Here is a 14,125-nt window from a genome sequence, read left to right as displayed (position 1 = left end):
GTCTGGTATATATTGCAGTTTATTGTGGCAAAGAAGTGCCTAATTGACCAGCCACTGTTTTTACATTGCGTTTAGAGATGGGTAACTGTTAAACCGACATACCCTGGCGTACTGCGTTTTTGTATAATTTAAATGCATATTTAGCAGTTGCATTAGCCTGCTTCCTAGTGTAACCACATCAAGATGGAAAATCTGAGTAATAAGCATTTAAATTTGAATGAACAGCTGTTAATGCATCAGTTCAGACCGACATAAACATTCACATGCCGTCAATGCAGAGTTTCGTTAACACTTTACAATAAGGCCTCATTTGTTGACATTAGTTAATGCGTGAACTAAATTACATTAACTAACAACGAGCTATGTATTCTTATAGCATTTATTAACCTTTGTGAATGTTAGTTAATTAAAATCTTCATGTTAGTTCAAAGTGCATTACCTAATGTTAACAGATACTTTTGATCTAAAACATGTATTAGTAAAAATTGAGATTAACATTAACTAAGATTAATAAATGCTATAGAAGTGTTGATCATTGTTTGTTCATGTTAACTAATGTAGTGAACTAATTTTAACAAATGAAACCTTATTGTAAAGTGTTACTGGAGTTAACAGTATAGTATGGTTTCCATTTCCAACTCATTTCACTGCAAATAAAGCTGGCCAACCAATATGGTTCAGGCTTTTGGTCACATGGCCAGAGATGCCGTATTTCCCAGTGTATTCAACTGACAGAATGATTTTGCATGTTCATTCAGCCTTTCTTTTTTTTACACATTCTGAACAGATAAATCAAATGAGAAAGATTTGACAAAATTTTTGTGCCGAACATTTGTGTTGGTGCCCTTTACTGTCTACTTGCTTTCTTTTCCTTTCTTTCGCTCTCTTTCTTGCTGTCACCCTTGCTCTCTTCCCACAATGTCACTGCTGGTCTCCTTCAATCTATTAGATTCTGTTTCCCTTTATTTCTTCGGAACTATCCCTTTTACGCACACATTGTGCATATGTCTATCCCTTTTTTTTGTTGTTATGTGGTCTGTCCTAGTGAGATCAGTCAAACACATTTACCTGAGATACGTTTAACACCAAAGTTTTGGCATTTGTTTAGCCCAAGTTCACATTTGACCTCAAATGTATGAAGAAATTGATGTTTTCATTTGAGATTTGTTGCTAAAATGTATGTTGCATACTCAAATATTTGTTAGATGTTTATATAAGGTCAGAAATATACTCAACGTAAACACATGAACACAAAAGCATTTGGCTATGCAAGCTAAAAGTAAGGGTAAAAGTTAAAAGGCACACTAAAGCAGGCATTAGCACAAACTTTCAGTGTTAACGGAATAATGTTAGTATAAAAAAACAGTTTTTCCTGTCTTTTAGGTGAACTACTATTGTGGCTGAGCAGCCGTTAGAAGCAAATTTTGCTGAGAAAGCTAGCTAAAGTTAGCTATAGCTAGCTCGCCCCCTGAATAACAACACAACCAGGGAGTACTGAAGTGTATTACCATCACAGTAATGCTACAGTAGAAAGTATGTACACTACCATTCAATGTTTGGGGTCAAATTTATTGAGCAAGGACACATTAATTAGATCAGAAGTGACTGAAGACATGTATAATGTTACAAAAGATTTATATTTCAAATAAGAGGTGTTCTTTTGAACTTTCTAATCATCACATAATCTTTAAAAAAATGTGTCATGGTTTCCACAAAGATATTAAGCGCCTTTCTCATAAGAATTTTTTTTTTGCGAATCATCATATTAGAATGATTTCTGAAGGATCGTGTGACACTGAAGACTGGAGTAATGATGCTGAAAATTCAGCTTTGCCATCACAGGAATAACATTTTCAAATATTTTCAAATAGGAAACAGTTCTATTGAATTGCAATACTATTGCACAATATTGCTGTTTCACTGTTTTTTTGTTTTTTTTTTATCAAATAAATGCAACCTTGCTGAGCATAAGAGACTTCTTTGAAAAACATTAAAACATCTTACAGACTCCAAACGTTGGAACGGTAATGTGTTTCTGGTCTAAACGCTTAACAGTCACGGCTCAGGCATTTCCTTCCCATTTCACCTCTCACCCTTTCTTTAGATCCATTTCTATTGCAGAACAGCCTTAGAGTTGCCGAAAGAAACAGTAATAAGTGGAAATTTATATGTGCTTTCCTGTGTTTCTTAGGGAGGGTCATTTGTAGTAGGCAAGCCTCAAATCCCCCTCTAGCCCTCGTTGCACCTTTGTTCTTATAATATATCGGACAGCCGAGACAATAACACACGTCTGCTTTCCACCTCCCTATGGTTCTGTCAGTGTGATTTGCTGCAACTGGGGAGTGCTTAGAGCCGGCATGGTGTATAGTCGTCCACTGCTACTCCAGCCCCCCATGCATGTGCGTCTTCTGTACACGAGGGCACGGCAGCATGTCATTTAGGGGGTGAAGGTGGTGTACACTGAAGACAGCAGGAAGCCAACGACCCTAAACTGAATTTATAGTTGCAGTCACCCATGAGAGAGGAGAGCTCTGCTGTTATGCCCCCTCCTCTTTACCCACAATGCATAGAGGTTGATTTAGTGGTGATCTTGTCTTTGTAACAAGACCTCCAGGTTTTGTTCAATTATTGATCTGCTAAAGCGGTATGAGGTGGGTATCTCCCACTAGCAAAAATAGCAATGATTCTTCAAGTTTGTTTGTGTGCTTTTGATTGTGTAAGTGTGTTTATGCTTTAGGAATAGATCAGTAGACTAGTGTGATGTGTAGTCTGTTCTGGTTTTTGTTTTCACTGTTCCCTTCCTAGTTTCTCTGGCTAATAAATTGTTTCCACACACATGTATCTGTTATATATTCTTCTTGATTACGTTCCCTGTGTATTTAAGCCTCGAGTTATTTCTTTTCAGTGTCCGGTATCGTCAATGTTTGGTTGTGAGGTTTTTTTTTCTTTTTTTTCCGTTAGATTCTCCTGCTTGTTCCCCTTTTGGACTTATCATTAACCTGTTTTGGTTAAGACTGTTTTGTTTCTCTACTCCTTGTTCGTGCGCTTTATTACATCCACTTGTGACAAGTTGTTAAACTATTAATAGTTCTTAAATTATTAACTGATTCATCTGTTTGTTTTTTTGTTTGTTTGTTTTTTTAAATTTTTTAAATATTTGTATTAAATTAAACCTATATTTTTTTATTAATATTTATTTGTAATATTTTTTAGCAACAACTGATTCAACTGTTTTTGCTTCAATATTTTAATTACATTTTTCTTAATATTTATTTTCATATTTAGTGTCAACAACTGGTTAGGCTATTTTTTGTGGATGTTTTATTTAATTTAATCTTTTTTGCATATAATAATAATATTTTTAGTATCAATAAATTTTGATTATTTTTGTGGGAGGGAATTTAATTAAATTTTTAATTTTGTTTTATTTTAATTTTATTTTTTATCTTATTTATTTTTCAATGAAAAGATCAGTTCATAAGAGTCATTTGCTTGTGAATCTGACTACACTGGCAGCGGTGTGTTTTTGTTTTTAGTTTTTTTCCCGCCTGCTATTTTTTCTTCTTATCGCATAACATTCTAAACTCAGGTAAATTGTGGTTTCTTTTGCCCTGCCGCTGAAAACCAATGCAGTCCATGGATTGCATTCAAACAACTGACTGAATATTTGATTTTGAAAATACATAATTTAACACAACGTAATATAAATAGATTATTCCAGTGTTCCTCTACTAAAATGCCCACACCCAAACTTTATATAAATATATATTTTCCTGAAAGTGTGTCAGACATATGTCCATGTGTTTATGCACATATGTTGTGTAAAGCTGTCATACGTGCACGTGTGATCAATTAGCACACATCTCACGAGACTCACCACAAACCTGTTCATAGGCCATATACATTGCTCAAAATGAGAACGGATGCTTTTGTATGTCATTTGAGAGGTTGTGTGCAAGTATTCTCTGAGCGGGTCAGTGTTAGGGCTTACCACTGTAATACCCCCAGCGTCCCCGGGGGACGAGTTGCCATGGTTACTGTGATGGTGGCGGCCGAACCTGGGCATTAGAGTTGTGGCCTGCTTTGCTACGGCCTTGAAAAGAAGCATGCTCAGCAGGTCACATGCTCCTCATTGCCAACTACAGCGGGTCACGTGACCCTTATCGCTCTCTACGCCCAGGAGGGCCATCGAACGAGTGGTCAGTCCTGGTTGGACAGTAGAAAGCAGATATTGCTTTAAATGAAAACAGAGTATTTGAGGCGTGAGGGTCCAGATAAGCTACAGCAGGTCCTTAGGGAAAGCAGAACAGGTCATCTGATAACAGTGTGTCACACACACACACTTTTACACACACACACACACACACACACACACACACACACACACACACACACACACGCACACGCACACGCACACACACACACACAAACACACACACACACACACACACACACACACACACACACACACACACACATACCCTTCATATACTGCCTCCAGCAAAAACAAAGCTGTGCTTCCTCTCTCAACACTTTGTTACTCGTTTCTCTTTTCCTCATTTCCTCCTTCCTGCTTTCTTTACATGCTTTCTTTCTATACCCCCCCCCCCCCCTCTCTCTCTCTCTCTCTCTCTCTCTCTCTCTCTCTCTCTCTCTCCCTGTCATGTCTGTGTATAGATGTAGAATTGCACTGTCGAGTGATTAGTGTGAGCTTTAATCAAAAACCTTTATACAATTGCCTCGCAGGTGGACCAGAATTTGATGTATTATCATCACAGCTCTCTCTCTTTCTTCCGCCCTTCTCTCTCTCTCAGTTGAATTATTTTGAATTCAGTTTAATTAATCTACCAAAGCAGTTCAATAGAAGTAAAATATGGTCAATTATTATGCAGCTTTCTAGAATACTTGATTCTGATATGGTACTGTATAATTAATAAACATAGGTTTAGTCAATTGCTAATTTCATTTTACTTTGTGATCTTTTTCTTTGCTTTCCTTTTCTTTTCTTTCCTGTCTTAGCACATGCATTTTTACTTTTTTTACATTACTTTATGATTTGTTTGCTTTTGGTAAATTAAAATAAAATAAAAAAATAAAATAAAATTGGTGATTTGTATGTATTTCAGTTGCTTGATGGAAACAGAATCTGACTTGCTCTGGGCCATGATTTTCCTTTCCATTCCTTTCCTTTTCTTTTCTTTTCTTTTCTTTTTTATCAAAAGCATACAAACAAAACTGCACAAAAATGCACATGCATTTTTTTCTTTAGAGAGAAATATATATATATATATATATATATATATATATATATATATATATATATATATATATAAAAGTTTGTTTTATTTGCTTGATGGAAGCAGAATATAAGCCACTTTAACAGCAATCAGGGCATCTGTAATCATCTGGAGGAGCCGAGAGAGGCAAATAGATGGCCATTGTGAACCACACATCATGAGAAAGGAAAGGAAGAACAGATGAGAACCCTGCTTATAGTTGTATTGTGTTTCTCCCAAGACTGTGAACTGCGTGTAGAATCAAAAGGTAAAATTAAATACACTGAGTAAATAAGATCTGCATGATATTTTCTGGCTAAAAAAGGTGTAGTAGTGTAAATAAGTAATAGTGGATGCGCTAACAAACATCATCTAACAACCTCAGACAAGCTGCATTTCTGCCCTCTAGAAGCGGAAATGTTTAATTACTAGGAGGATAGTCTTGCCTAGCCGACTTTTGATTTGCGCCGTAAAGTCTCGTCCTCATTGCAGCTTATTCTGGCCAAGATCTGCCCACTTAGACAGGAAGAGAGTATCAGACCATTGCTCTGGTCGTGTCATTTAAGGTCGAGACTACCAGGAGGATAAATTAGGGTTTTATCCGGACTGATCTGAATGAATATATGAGCCGTCTCAGTTTCCGCATGCGGTTGACATGCGTTCCTTTATCATTATTATTTTTTTTTTTTAAATGCGCATTCACTTAGTTTGTTTCCCTGTACTCTGTTCCTTTTTTGTAAAATTACAGCCTGCTAACTTGCAACACAATAGGGTTGTTCTCTAGGGAAGAAATATGAACTGCTTTACATTGCTTCCCCTTTCTCTGTTTTCCTTTCACCCAGCAACTTTAGATTTTATTCACTCCATCATCCACTGTAAGCACTTAAATGGGTAGAAAGTGAGACAGAGAGACGAATTATGCTCATGCTCATGATTTGGCGTTACAACAAATGTTTTTGAAGTTGCTTTGATAGTGTGTGAGTTAATTGTGCACCTATAGGTATTAAATTTACAACAGTGGTTCTGAGCCGCTCAGCTATCTCTAATAATTGTGTTGTCGCTTAGGGTGGTTTTGGTTTCTCTGATCAGTTCTTATCCCGAACACCCTACTGAGATTTGACTTCCTTTTTTTACTGGACCCCCACTGTGTCTGCAACTCATTTGACAGGTTCTGGTTTTGGTGCTTAAGGCTTATCTTATAAAAGCTGTTGTCTGTAGATGTATATGTACATGTATAGAATTATTATTATTTATTTTTTTTGAAAGTCTGAAGTGTATGGAAGTTCTACCAGAAAGACTCGGGAGAATAAATACTGTAACAATAAATACATTTATTGATAGTCCAGCAGGCAATAAAGTTCTTTGGCGTAGGCCCCGTCCATAGCTTGCAATCCGAGGGTCCGGACTCCGCATTTCCTGCCTGAAGACGAAGGCAGGGGCGCAGCCGACCCCCTGGGAGGTATAGGAAGGGACCATCCTGGTGGTGGTGGAGAGGATGGAGGGGAAGGAACCATCTTGGTGGTGGTGGGGAGGATGGAGGTAAATGAAAGCGTCAGCATCTGCGAACTCAAACATGTGTCAGTACCGGTCTTTTATACCGCAAGTATTAGACATGATTGGATAGATGAGAAGGTAATAAGTGACGCAGCAATTGAGTCTTCCTGGCAGAACTTAACGCTAAAGCTTCCATTTTGCTTTCGGCACGGAATAAAACAATTTAAAAGATAATTGCGACTTTTTATCTCACAATTAGGACTTTTTTTCTCAGAATTGCGAGATATTTACTCACAATTATGAGTTATAAAGTCCAATTCTGCGGAAACTAAAGACGTCTTTCTCGCAGTTGCAAGTTTATATCACACAATTCTGACTTTGACTCACAATTTAAACTCTAAAATCGCAATTCTGAGAAAAAAAAAGTCAATGTAAAAAATTTCACAATTGTGAGAAGAAATGACAGAATTGTGAGAACTCTTTTTTTTCTACCTTTTTTATTTCTCATTCAGTGTTGGAAACAAGCTTCGATAGAAGTGGCACATTTTCAGATGATCTTAGTAATTGGCTAACTTTCCAATATTTATACATCCTTTGACTTTAAAAGAAAGGTATATTATGTTGACAATCAATGTTGAGTCTCAGTAGATTCTTGGTTTTAAGGGTGCATACTAATTTGTCTGTAGTTTATTTTAACATGCACTTTTTATGCTGCTTTGATACTCGCTGAAGCGATGCAAACAAGAGGGGCCGTATAATTTACATTGTTTGTCCTCCTCACACAATAAATGGGGCACACAATCGTATAGTAAACACTCTGCAAGCTCTCCAGAGCAGAACACTTCATTTGTTCCCTTGCCATTTGTTAGTAGGTTGAACTATAGGTTCTCCACAGGTCCAGTAAACATGGATAAAGCCATGAGATTATGGTAAAAATCCATAATAGAGGCTGGAACAAAAATTCTAAACACTATTTGTCTTGTTCCAAGCTCATCTTTGTCTCATTGCTGATTCTCTTTAATCTTGTAAGGTCTTTGAATTTAGGAGCTGCTTTCTGTACTACAAAAGATCCAACATACCATCTACGAAACTCCGTGAGAGAGAGGAAACCTCAGCGTGGAATTCAACTGCATAATAAATCTTAATGCAGAACAGTTCGGGCCAATTAAGTGCAGAAAAACACCATATAACCACTAGTTCAACATTAGTTTTACCTCAAACTCATTTTCAATGAGCTCACTTGGACACAATCCACCAGTCTGGCGGTGGTTCTGTCGTTTTAAAACTGCTCTAAATATAGCCGGCTGGCCATAGCTGCGAGTTTGCGTGTTGGCATTTTTGGATAATTAGGGATATTTTTGATCATGTTTTACCACAGCCACTCATCATTCAGATCTGGTTACTGTAACCATCAAGAAAAAAGCTGACTCCAAGTTGTGTGGGTTTTAAACTTAGGTCAGGTAATATCAAAGCTGTGAAATTCTTATGAGGTTTATGTATGACATGATGTTCAGAGTTTGAAGTATTTAAAGCTCTTCAGGTACTTTTGTTTCATCTGGAAAAAAGTCATGTGATTAAAACTGACCTAGTTATGTTTATGACCAGATCACTGCTGGTGGATTTTTCCTCTGTTATGATGGCACACTATACATTTTTAGGCTTTACGGTCTTTGACACACTATGTTTGTTGTTTATGGATTATGTGGCTTACTTTATGTGAAGTTACTTTAAGGATCATACTTAACTAGTTCACACTCAGCCGTTCAGATATTGGTAGTAATTGCTTTACTGATTATATTTAAAGGCTGGCAGAGTTGAGAATGTATACTGTATATACTGAAATGACCTGACTATCCATAGACATGAATATGTTTAGAATCGTGGTTGACTTCATACATTTTTTAATGACTGCTTCTTAAACCTTTTTGTATGCTTTATTGGACTTAGAAGTTAGTGACAAAAGTAATAGGACTTAACAACGGTGAAAACTCATTAAAGAATGTTAAAGAAATTTTCGCACATTATAAAGTAATGTCTAGGTTTAATAAGACATTATGATTATGTGCTTACTATGCATATGTTTTGCCAGTATAGCATATCACACGAGTGCATATATTTAGTTTATAATGTTATGGTGTTATTTTCATAATGAACTTCACATAGACTAGAGTATGAAATAACAGACTAATGAATCTTTCTCCAATGTTCCCTTTGTTTAGTTCAATTTAACACAACCAGATCTCAGAAATCTATTGTAAGGGTCAAAAATGAACACATGCAAATCGCCAAATGAAAAAAAAAAAAATGTCTCAATATCTTACGGAGTACTGGTTTTCAAATAAATTTGAGTTTTAATTATATTTTTACTGGAAAACAAGACATATATTTATTTATTTAGCAAATATGCATTTTCAATGGTGCTAATTTTTATTGATGTCCAGGTGTAGTAAAATTATTTTTGAGTCATGCAAATAGCCAAACATCATAGTTAGAATGAAACTGTCCACACTCTCCCGTGTTCTCTCTCTCTCTCTCTCTCTCTCTCTCTCTCTCTCTCTCTCTCTCTCTCTCTCTCTCTCTCTCTCTCTCTCTCTCTCTCTCTCTCTGTCCCTGAGAGGTTGAGATCTGCTTAAGTGCTCAAATGCGTCTGGATGGAAAGTGACACACGGCCCTAGCAGTCTGTTGCTGTAACACATGCGTTATGGGAGATAGTGTTGTACTACAGCAGCGAGAACAAAAGAGCCTGTTTTCCACTGATAGAAACCGTCAGAAGACAGAGAGAAAGAGCGAGAGAGAAAGGGAGAAAGGGCTTGCTGACACCAGAATTCTTCAAGCTGACACAGGTGATGGATTAGATGTGTTATCCAGGCGGATTGGGGCTCAGAAAAATCTCTCCAAGAGCAGAAAGAGAGAGAGAGAGAGAGAGAGAGAGAGAGAGAGAGAGGGGGGGGGGGCGGGTACTACAGCGTCCAACGGACCTGAAATATCGCTCCACATCTCACTGTATACGAGAAGGGATATCTATCTATCTATCTATCTATCTATCTGTCTATCTATCTATCTATCTATCTATCTATCTATCTGTCTGTCTCTTGTTCTGTGTATCTTTCTGTCTGTCTGTCTGTCTATTTATCTATCTGTCTGTCTGTTGTTCTGTGTATCGGTCTGTCTATCCGTCTCGATCGATCTATCATTCTGTGTCTGTCTGTCTGTCTGTCTGTCTGTCTATCTATCTATCTATCTATCTATCTATCTATCTATCTATCTATCTATCTATCTGTCTGTCTGTTGTTCTGTGTATCGGTCTGTCTATCCGTCTCGATCGATCTATCATTCTGTGTCTGTCTGTCTGTCTGTCTATCTATCTATCTATCTATCTATCTATCTATCTATCTATCTATCTATCTATCTATCTATCTATCTATCTATCTATATATCTGTCTGTCTGTTGTTCTGTGTATCGGTCTGTCTATCCGTCTCGATCGATCTATCATTCTGTGTCTGTCTGTCTGTCTATCTATCTATCTATCTATCTATCTATCTATCTATCTATCTATCTATCTATCTATCTATCTATCTATCTATCTGTCTGTCTGTTGTTCTGTGTATCGGTCTGTCTATCCGTCTCGATCGATCTATCATTCTGTGTCTGTCTGTCTGTCTGTCTGTCTGTCTGTCTGTCTGTCTGTCTGTCTGTTTATCTATCTATCTATCTATCTATCTATCTATCTATCTATCTATCTATCTATCTATCTATCTATCTATCTATCTATCTATCTATCTATCTATCTATCTATCTATCTATCTGTCTCTTGTTCTGTGTATCTTTCTGTCTGTCTATTTATCTATCTGTCTGTCTGTTGTTCTGTGTATCCGTCTCGATCGATCTATCATTCTGTGTCTGTCTGTCTGTCTATCTATCTATCTATCTACTCTATCTATCTATCTGTCTGTCTCTTGTTCTGTGTATCTTTCTGTCTGTCTGTCTGTCTGTCTATTTATCTATCTATCTATCTATCTATCTATCTATCTATCTATCTATCTATCTATCTATCTATCTATCTATCTATCTATCTATCTATCTATCTATCTATCTATCTATCTATCTATCTATCTGTAGTTCTGTGTAGTTCGTAGTCGAATCTGGGAGATTTGAGGGTTAGGATGGCCTTATTTTGACAGTTAACCCTTTCAGTTAGAGTTACCCCCTTCCTTACTGGATCAGCACTGACATTTGACCTGTGAGAGCAGACAATTTTGAGGAATCCCCTTTAGTGTAATTGGATTCAGTGTGTTCAGGTGGCAGAGTCTCTCTCTCTTCTCTCTCTCTCTCTCTTTCTGTGTGTCTCGACATACTGCGTGAGCCTACACACTTAAAATGGATTACGGAAGATCTGAGATAGGCCACGGGACAGATTGCTCTGTCAGTCTGAGTTCTGTCTCTGACTCCCTTGCGCTCCCATGCACACACATATTTAAACAAGGACATCCATTGTGCACGAGTCCCACAGCATTTGGAAACAATATTCTTGAGGTCCGTGCTTTTCTTTGCCTTTTATTGCTAAAAAAAAGGGGGGACAAAAGAGAGATACATATGGGAAACACAAACAGGTTTTTTTGGGGTACTTTTTCTGCTTTGATCATTCATGCTTAATGTGGTTTAGAGGTTATGGCTAACATTAGACAAGAGAGTAAATATTGTTGCTGAATTTTTTTGAGCAGGTTTATGTTTCAGTGCTTTGTGTCGGAATTAAATTACCCTCTTACAGTTCTTCTCTAACGTCTACTCTGTCATGTAATCACTTTAAAGAAAGATTGAGTTGTGCTTTGATAAAGACTTTTAGATGTAAACAGAGTCGAGTATCCCTCTAGTGGTGGGAGGGTTATGTGGATGTGAGCATTCAAAATCTTTTGATTTGTATTCACTACGTTTCTAGTTCGAGAACAGTTAGCTAACGTGAATAATCTGAAATGGGATGTTATTCAGAACGAGGTACCCTAAAGGTTGTTTCAGATGTGAGTGCACATATCTACGTATTAAGTGCACATGTACAGTGTGGGAAAGAGTGTTTTGCAGTATGTTATCATGTTAAACAGCGAGAGAATTTCCGTCTGGTTTCTCTTTAAGCACTTTTGTTGTTACACGCTTTCATTCTCACATCAAAAGCATCCTCTTGGCATGAATGTGTAGCTGGAAGGGACCGACGGTCTCAGAAGTCCCTCATACTCATACAAATACAAACACACATGCAAATTCACACAGCACTATATACACAAAGAGCTTCTTGTATATAGAACGCCTATAAATGAACATGCAAAATGAATATTTGATACAGAAAGAGATAGTATAGCATATACGTGAAATGATTGTCTTGATTTTCAGTGCTGATTGACATGAAAATTGAATACACAAGCACATATAAAATGCACATCCTTATTTAAAATAGGTGACAGTGTGCACACGCACTCAACACAGAACACACAGAATGATATGTGATTGTCGGGAGTAGTTCTGCGTGGGCTCTGAGAAAGACAGCTGCACTTACGCTGGAGCCAAAGGGACGGCAGCCATCTATAATGTGCATATGGGAACGAGGGAGAGAGAGAAAAGAATGTGCCAATAATGAAAAAGTAATGAGCAAATGTTTCAGAAGGTTGTAAGGAGAAGACAAACCTTAGGCAGAGAGAACAATGATGACAGAACGGGACTCAAGCCAGGTGACTGACAGATCAGTGGTCGGGGAAAAAGTGAAAATATTAGAAGGACAGTTTGAAAAGAGATTAAATCCATTTCCAAGTGCATTCTGGGTCAGTGTAGCTGAAGTAATTGTTCATGTAGCTTGCCACTTTAGAGCAGGGATCTTCTTCATCTGGACTTCCAATTATATACGTTTTATAGATCATTTTAAATGGCTTTTCAATGCAAGCATCATAACAAAGGGTGTGAAGTATACATTATACCGTATAACAGGGGTTCGCTTTTCTCTCCTAGTCTTCTATTCTAGTCCTTTAAAGCTGTGCATGCCTCCCATCACTTTTACAGTTACGTTCACAGAACCTACTGCGGTGTCCATGTCTGATTGCTTTATAGTCCCCCGTAGGACCAGTGAACACAACATTTACTTCTACAACCAGAATGCCAGACCCACTTCCTGACTGCAAATGAAGTATGTTCTTCAAAGTGCCCTCCGCGGACTACTGGACACACAGTTCTCCATGACATAAGGTCCCTGTGGTGCGCAGCAGGTCGTATCAGGGTCATGCTCCGCCGAGCAAAAGGAGGCGGGTCTTGTTGACTGACTGACATGTTTTATGTATGAACACATTTACCGTTGTGTGCTGTAAATGTCAGTTTAGTGGATTGGGAGTCTGCCGCTCACAGATGGTTTTTACATTCACTGGAGTGGACTAATGCTTGAACAGGGCTTTAGTGTAGCATGGACATGATTGTTTTTCCCCTCTACTCTTGGCCAGAATTGTGTTGAGAAAGACTGCAGAGAATGACAACTGTTTTGGTTATAGATTTGGCTGTTATCATAACCGTAGCCTTTGATTGGTTTCGTTGAATGAGCTTGGCTCTGTTCACTCATTCTCCTGGGTCTTTGTTAGGGTCGTCCTCAGCCTCCTCGTCTGCTCTATTGTAAAGCAGTTGCAGACAGACACATGACCTTGGACTAACCCCGATCAAACTCCATGCAGGACAGCCGCGGTGTGTCCTGGGCTTTCAATTATCTTTTGGGACGGGTGAATGCGGTGGGAGTAGACCTGTGATGTCAATTATTATTTCATCTGATTTTATTGTTTTTTAATGACCTTTGACCTGATCAAAACCGCTTTCATCTATTTAGAATATATTGTAAAAAAATGTTAAAATATTTTTAAATATTTTTATTTTATTTTACACCAAAAAAATTACTAATATATTTTGTATAGCTAATAAAATATTGTATAATTGTAATATTATATAAAAAAATGTTTTATTATTTTTTGTAATATAATGTGTATATAAAAAATAATATATTATTATTCGTTATATTATTTATTTTACAAAATATTGTACATTTACCTAACTATATATGTGGGTGTGGGTGTGTGCGTGCGTGCGTGCGTACGTGCGTGCGTGTGCCTGTGTGTGTGTAATGCAAAATACAATATGCATTATGAAATGTAATAAATGATTACAATGTATAATACAATTATATAATATTATTTAATTGTTCTTGTCCTATTTAGAATAATTATAAGCAGTACAGTTTTATATATATATATATATATATATATAGAGAGAGAGAGAGAGAGAGAGAGAGAGAGAGAGAGAGAGAGCAATTTAATAATATTATATAATTCTATTATAT

At 37.2% G+C, this 14,125-nt stretch overlaps 1 protein-coding gene across 1 annotated transcript in view; it reads left to right on the top strand.

Annotated features, from left to right (window-relative positions):
* plxna2 (plexin A2) overlaps positions 1 to 14,125 on the top strand; it is a 225,524-nt gene that overhangs the window by 90,541 nt on the left and 120,858 nt on the right. The window lies entirely within an intron of this gene.

This window comes from Siphateles boraxobius, unplaced genomic scaffold (assembly GCF_051911475.1).
Source record: "Siphateles boraxobius isolate OS27281-9 unplaced genomic scaffold, OSU_SipBor_1 77, whole genome shotgun sequence".
Classification (NCBI taxonomy): Eukaryota; Metazoa; Chordata; class Actinopteri; order Cypriniformes; family Leuciscidae; genus Siphateles; species Siphateles boraxobius.
This window is presented reverse-complemented; position numbering and strand designations above follow the sequence as displayed.